Below are 7,123 nucleotides of genomic sequence, written 5' to 3' on the forward strand. Positions count from 1 at the left end.
CAATTTTCTTTCAGCACAGTCACAAAGGCTTGCTCAGCCTCATCCAACATCTCCCACGTATATTTAGACACTATTACGTTCTTTTGCCATTCCAAAGGAAAGGCGGGCTCATCATTCTCATCCAGAAAAAAGGGCCGAGCTCCTTCAACAGCTCGGACCCTGAAAAAGTAATTTTTGAAGTCGCGAAAAGATTCATCAAACATGGAAAATACCTTCTTCCCTTGGAAAGCTCGGAAAGAAACCTAGGCGGCCTTCTTCTTAACCACCCCGGGCTTTGTCAAAACAAAGAGATAAAAGAAGAGGGATTGTGAAGGAGGGATATCTAGTTCATGACACAGGAATTGAAAGATTTTTATAAAACCCCAGGAGTTGGGGTGAAGTTGGGATGGAGCTACATTACAAGACCACAAGAGGTTGGTCTCAAAAGGGGTAAAAGGAAGAGTAACATTCATCTGACTAAAAAAGAAGTCGTACGCATAGAAAAAGGGGCGTTCTCCAACAATTCGGGTAGAAAAACAAACCCTTTCCTCAGATTTGGGAGATACAAGCTCATAGTTCTTTCATTACTACCATTACTACAAATCCTATGAAACTGCCTAAGCTGCTGACAAAACTCGGAGTCAACTAATGAAACACACAGAAGAACCATAGAATCCACCCAATTATCCATGCCCTCAGGGACTTGGGAGGAGGTCTCAACAAAATTTTTGCGATAAGACATGAGGTCAACTAGTCCTACAGCAAGAGGAGAAAATAGATTACTAACCCAAACATCTTGGACAAAGTCAAAATTAACTCACAGCAGAGTAGGACTCAAGCATACAAACAAGTAAAAAGGAAAACCCCAAGATAAGGTCCGGGGGCATCCTTTGGAGGCAGTAACAGAGTAAAGGCTCAAGAAAAACAAAAAATCCACAAGACTAACATCCCAACAAAAATTCTTAGCAAAGAAAAGCCCTCACTACAAGAAAACCAGGATTTTGCTACGCTTTTAAAGCGTGGCGAAAAGTGGGAAAAAGCGTAGCGATAGCTTTTCGCCATGACAGCTTCTATGGTTGAAACTGAAGCAGCCATGGCTGTGTTATTGTCCTTGTAGCAGCAGAGAGTAATTGAACTTACTACAGAGGAAATAATAAACACTATAATGAATACTCATCAGTTGGGAAAGCAGTCCCCACCATGCCCAAACCCTTTTTCCCTATTTTTTAGCAACTAGAATCTGTGACGATTAGTCAACCTTAAGTTCAAACTATAGTAATCTAATTATATACTGCACGGGTAAGACAAATCCATTTTTCCCCAATATTCAACCAAATGGCTAAGTGGACAGAAAAGAAAGTAAAAGAATAAGGTGGAAACAGAGTTCATGAACTCACAGATCTATCAAATTCCAACATGAAGCATCTCTTTACATCTTCTTTGGTAGGTTTGCAACCACAGCGATCACGTCTGGAAGTGAGATATGAGAATTTAGAGAATTTAGTGCAAAACAGCAACCTCCTCCAACTTGATCTCACTAGAAAAAATTCTTAGGGTGAGGGTGAGGCACGATGAAGAGAGGGCTTAGGGTTATCTTCTGAAAGAAATGGGGCTTAATGTTTGAAAGAGGAGTTTGGGCTTAGGGTCTTTGAATGAAGAAGGAGCGAGCTCGTTGAAAGATTTTAATTTGAAGTTATAACTTTAAGACATTTTAATTTGAAGGGTACGAGCTCTTTGAAAATTTTTTTTGGGGGAGTCTTTTGGCCATGCTTTTGAAGCGTGCCAAAAGGCTTTTTGGAAACGGCTACGCTTTTAAAACGCCACAATAGTAAACCCCTGTTGCTATGCTTTAAAAGCGTGCCGGTTTCTCTCTATGGCTACGCTTTTTAAGCGTGGCAAAAAAAAAAACGTAGCCAAATCTCGCATCAATTGCCACTCTCATAAAAGCGTGGCCATTGATCCTTTTCGCCACGCTTTTGAAGCGTAGCAAAAAAAATGTGGCCAAATCTCTATACAATCGCCACCCTCATAAAAGCGTGGCCATAGACCACTTTTGGCCACGCTTTTAAAGCGTAGCAAAAAAAATGTGGCCATAGGCCTTTTTTCTAAAAGGCCTTTTCCAAAAACCAACATTCTGAGAAGAAAGAAGATAAAACAAAGTCACCAAAGGAGCAATAAAATAGCAGTTCAATCAAGAAGCAAACAACAAAACGCGCCAAGCAGAGGACGTTGAAGACGCAACCTTTTTCAAAAGAATCAAACAAAGCTATTACCTCAGAAAGTTGCAACATCAAATAAAGAGGCAACAAAACGTGCAAAACCCAAAAACCCTCAAGCACCAGGAGAAATACCAGAAACATGCATCACAGCAACGATTGAACGTCACGATGAAAAAAGGTTCAAACTTTCAAGCATGCAAACGAAAAATCAAAGCTTCACCAAAGAACCAAAGACAAAGCGATGAAAAAAGTAAAAAAGAGGCTGAAAGTAGAACCAACCTGAAAAAGCAGAAAGCTTCAAAGAAGTTGAAAATGGAAGATGGAATCCGGAGTCGCCCTTTCACAGCAAGGAAAGCACTAATAATCTCCAAGCAAACGTCGCAGGGAGAAACGCAAAAACTACAAACTTCAGGCGAAAACAGAAAGAGAGAAAGAAAAGGGAAGTTACGGAGAAGAGAAACCGTTTTCCTGAGTGTGAAATTCAAAATAGAGAGGCTAAGAGAAACGGGGCAATTAAAAACTAATTAATGAGGGTATTAAACCTTTGCACATTCCCAAGGCTAAGAGCGCTAATGCAAAAGCGCGCGCTTTTAAGAAGAAGCAAAAGAAAACGTTCCACATTCAAAAGAAGACTCTACAAAGAGGAAATCGACAGAATGCTCGAGTTCAGCTTCACCAGAAAAGGATCGAAGTCCTAAAACTAAGACTCGACCTCAAAAAAAAAGACCAAGCTCGAGCAGGGGTATTGTTCATACCCTGGGTCAGGCTGTCCGACCCGGGATGATTAGCGACAAAGCGACCGACCTCTTCTCAAAGAGCTTGGACAAATCGACAGGAAAGCCCAAAAAGGGGCCCGAATCGAGGAACACGACCCAAATCCAAAGGCAGCCCGAGCCTACAGAGAGAAGGGCGGTTCCCTTGAAGATAAGCTGACCTCACTCAAAGATAAGATAACTAACTTATCTTATCTAAAAAGGTCACTTCACACTATTATAATTACACTGGAGCACCCAGGTATCACTCATACTCTGATTCTACTAAAAACCTGCTTAATACCCTTGCTAACTTAAGCATCGGAGTCCCTTGTAGGTACCACCACCCTCTGGTGACAAAGGATCAGCAGCATTGTCAGTCCAACAAGTCGGGCGCGACAGCTCCGACCACCATCCACCAGCCGGATACGTCATCTCCGACCAGCATAGAAGATCTCGTCCGAGATCGACCTACAGTTTCAGGTAACCCTCGGAATAGTGTCCCTTGTGGATGTTTACAGAGAGATATGCAACACTGAAAAGATCCCGCCCCCTCGCCCGATTAAGCATAAAAGTGGAGGAAGTCAGACAGAGTACTGCGAATACCACCGAGTCTACGGGCACCCCACCAACGAATGCTACGACCTAAAGAACGTCATAGAGAAGCTAGCCTAGGAAGGAAGACTAGACAGGTTCCTGACCAACAAAATAGACAAACCGAGGAAGAGAAGAATGGACGAAGAGGTTAGACGAGCTGAATATCCCCTCACACCCCCGAGAGGCATGTTCACATGATAAACAGTGGATTCGCAGGAGGAGGGATCTCTAAATCGTCTCTTAAAAGACGCCTTAAAGAGGTATATCATGGCAAAAGGGATTGGTCACCCAACCTCCCACCTATTACTTTCACCCAAGAAGACGCCATGGGCATCATCCCAAGACACGATGACCCCATGGTCATTACCATAATACTTGCCAACGCCAACCTCCACCGAACATTAATCGACCAGGGAAGCTCTGCGGATATACTGTTCAAAACTGTCTTCAACAAGCTCGCTTTACAAGAAAAGAAGCTCAGAGCATATCCAAATAGCCTATTCGGGCTAGGAGACGCTCCAATTCAACCATTAGGGTACATCTCATTACACACAACCTTTGGAAAAGGAATTTGGTCTAGGACGTTGAGTAAAGACTACATTGTAGTTGACGTGAGCTCAGCCTACAACGCTTTAATAGGTCGGACAACGCTAAACCAGCTCGCCGCTGTGGTCTCCACTCCACATCTATGCATGAAGTTTCCCAATCTAGAAGGAATCGCTACCATAAAGGGAGACCAAAAACTAGCGCGACGCTGTTACAACGAAAGTCTGAACCTCAAAGGTGACCCCAGAGGAAAAGAAACCAATACTATAGAACTCGGGGGAATCCAAGCTCACGAAGAACACCGCCCTCAGCCAGAAGGTGAAACCCAAGAAGTTCAAATTGGATACGCCCCAGACAAAATAACAAGTATAGGAGCAAATCTGAGAAAAGACTTAAAGGAACTGCTAATAAAGCTCCTAAAAGATAACTCCGAGCTCTTTGCATGGAAGGCCGCCGACATGCCTGGTATTGATCCCGGACTAATGTGCCACAAGTTAGCCGTATATCTAGGGTCTCGACCAGTATAGCAAAAACGTAGGAAGCTCGGCCCAGAAAGGTCGCAAGCTATAGAGGAGCAGGTACAGGCCTTGTTGGAGGCAGGGTTCATAAGGGAGGTAAAATACCCATTATGGCTAGCCAATGTGGTGTTGGTCAAAAAGTCAAATGGAAAGTGGCGGATGTGCACCGATTACACCGACCTCAACAAAAGTCTGCCCAAAAGATCCCTACCCACTCCTGAACATCGACACACTAGTTAACACTTCGTCAGGCTATCAGTACCTCTCCTTCATGGATGCTTATTCGGGATACAACCAGATCCCAATGTATCAACCCGACCAAGAGAAGACATCATTCTTGACCCCAAAAGCAAACTATTGCTATATAGTTATGCCCTTCGGACTCAAGAACGCAGGGGCTACCTACCAAAGACTGATGAACAAAGTCTTCGCTGACCACATCGGAAAGCTAATGGAGGTTTATGTAGACGACATGCTGGTAAAAACACAAAGTGAGGAATCGTTGTTATCAGACTTCACTAAAGTGTTCAACACCATAAGAAAGCATGGTAAGCGACTTAACCCCGCAAAGTGCACCTTCGCGGTAGAAGCTGGCAAATTCCTGGGCTTCATGCTCACCCAAAGAAGAATCGAAGCAAACCCAGATAAGTGCTAGGCCATACTTCACATGAAGAGTCCGACCTGTGTCAAGGAGGTCCAGCAGCTCAATGGAAGACTAGTGGCTCTGTCTAGGTTCTTAGCTGGATCAGCCTTAAGATCTTTCCCCTTCTATGCAACACTAAGGAAGGGAAAGTGGTTCGAGTGGACCCCAGAATGCGAACAAGCCTTCCAATATTTCAAGAAATTTCTGGGGAAACCACCTGTCCTTACTCGACCTCGGGAAGGTGAAAAGCTCATACTATACCTCGCCGTAGGAAGTCGGGCAATAGCATCAGCACTAGTCAGAGAAGACGAAAGTGGGCAACAACCCATCTACTTCATCAGTAAGGCTTTAAAAGGGGCTGAATTAAACTATCAAAAGATAGAAAAGTTTGCCTACGCCCTCATACTCACTTCCCGATGACTCCAACCATACTTTCAAACTCACACCATCAGAGTACGGACCAACCAATCCATAAAGGGGATCTTACAGAAAACAGACTTAGCTGGAAGAATCCTACAATGGGCAGTCGAGTTGTCTGAATTTGACATCAAGTCTGAAGCTCGGACAGCTACTAAATCTCAGTACCCGGCCGACTTCATCGTAGAGTATACTGACACCCCGGGTACCCCCACAAAGTGGAGCCTTTATGTAGACGGCTCCTCAAACAAAACCGGGAGTGGCGTAGGCGTCATTTTAGAAAGCGATCAGGGAACCAAAATCGAGCTATCTGAAGAATTGAAGATTGATGGTTTAGAAGTTATAGTAAATTATCGTTGCGAGTATAGTTACTAAACTAAGCAATCAACCTTTCTTACAAACATTTTGGTTGTCACAAGTAACAAACCCCTTTAAAATTGATAACCGAAGTATTTAAACCTCGGGTCGTCTTCTCAAGAAATTGCAGGGAGGTGTTCTTATTATTGGTTATGAGTCTTGTAAATTGGGGTTTTGGAGTTTGGGCAATGGGCACAGGTATAATTATAAATTAAAGCAATAAAAATAAATAAGAGATTTTATGTAATTAAATAAAAAACCTTGATTAGGAGAGATCAATTGGAAGTTCTATCCTTGTTGGATTTTTCTCAAGATCAATTGATAATTGATGGTTACTTCTAGTTATCCTTCACCAAGTAAAGTAAAAGAAAGTCAAGTAAGTTGGAAGTCTACTTCTATTCACAAGTTCTAATCTTTTCCCTCAGGAAGGATTAGCGTTAGTGACTAGAGAGCCAGCCAACAATAAACCCAATTACAATTTAACTCTTGAGTAATTCAACTCAAGGGTCTCCAGATATCAATCAACTCCAAAATCAAGTTAGGATCTAACTTAGAACATCAATTAATAATAAACAATAGAAGAAGTGATAAATCTGAAATATCTCAATTGCATTAATAAAAGAAAATCAAATGTAACATGAAAAAGTTCATAAATTGAATTGGGAAAATAAATAAAAGGACATTTGAATCTGTGATGAAGAAGAAATAATCCAAAATCCTAAACTAAATCCTAAGAGAGAGGAGAGAACCTCTCTCTCTAAAAACTACATCTAAATTATGAAAAGTGAATTATGAGAGCCTGATTATGAATGGATGCATTCCCCCACTTTATAGCCTCTAATCTGTGTGTTCTGGGCTGAAAACTGGGTCAAAAACAGCCCAGAAATCGCCCCCCCTACGATTTTTATTACGTTCAGGTCGTGGAAAAGTGACGCGGAGGCGTCGTCCACGCGTCCGCGCAGATTGAAGTTCATAGATGCGATGCGGGCGCGTCATTCACGCATTTGCGTCACCTAACTTCGGGGCAGCTATGACAAATTATATATCAAATCGAAGCCCCGGACGTTAGCTTTCCAACGCAACTGAAACTGCATC

At 42.7% G+C, this 7,123-nt stretch overlaps 1 long non-coding RNA gene across 1 annotated transcript; it reads right to left on the reverse strand.

Moving 5' to 3' along the window:
* Nucleotides 1,085–1,513, reverse strand: LOC107618245. Its single transcript, XR_001615174.2, has 2 exons — nt 1,377–1,513; nt 1,085–1,118 (listed from the first exon to the last, which is right to left on the reverse strand). It is a non-coding gene; the product is annotated as an uncharacterized LOC107618245 (long non-coding RNA).

Source organism: Arachis ipaensis, chromosome B01 (genome assembly GCF_000816755.2).
Source record: "Arachis ipaensis cultivar K30076 chromosome B01, Araip1.1, whole genome shotgun sequence".
In the NCBI taxonomy this organism is placed as follows: Eukaryota; Viridiplantae; Streptophyta; class Magnoliopsida; order Fabales; family Fabaceae; genus Arachis; species Arachis ipaensis.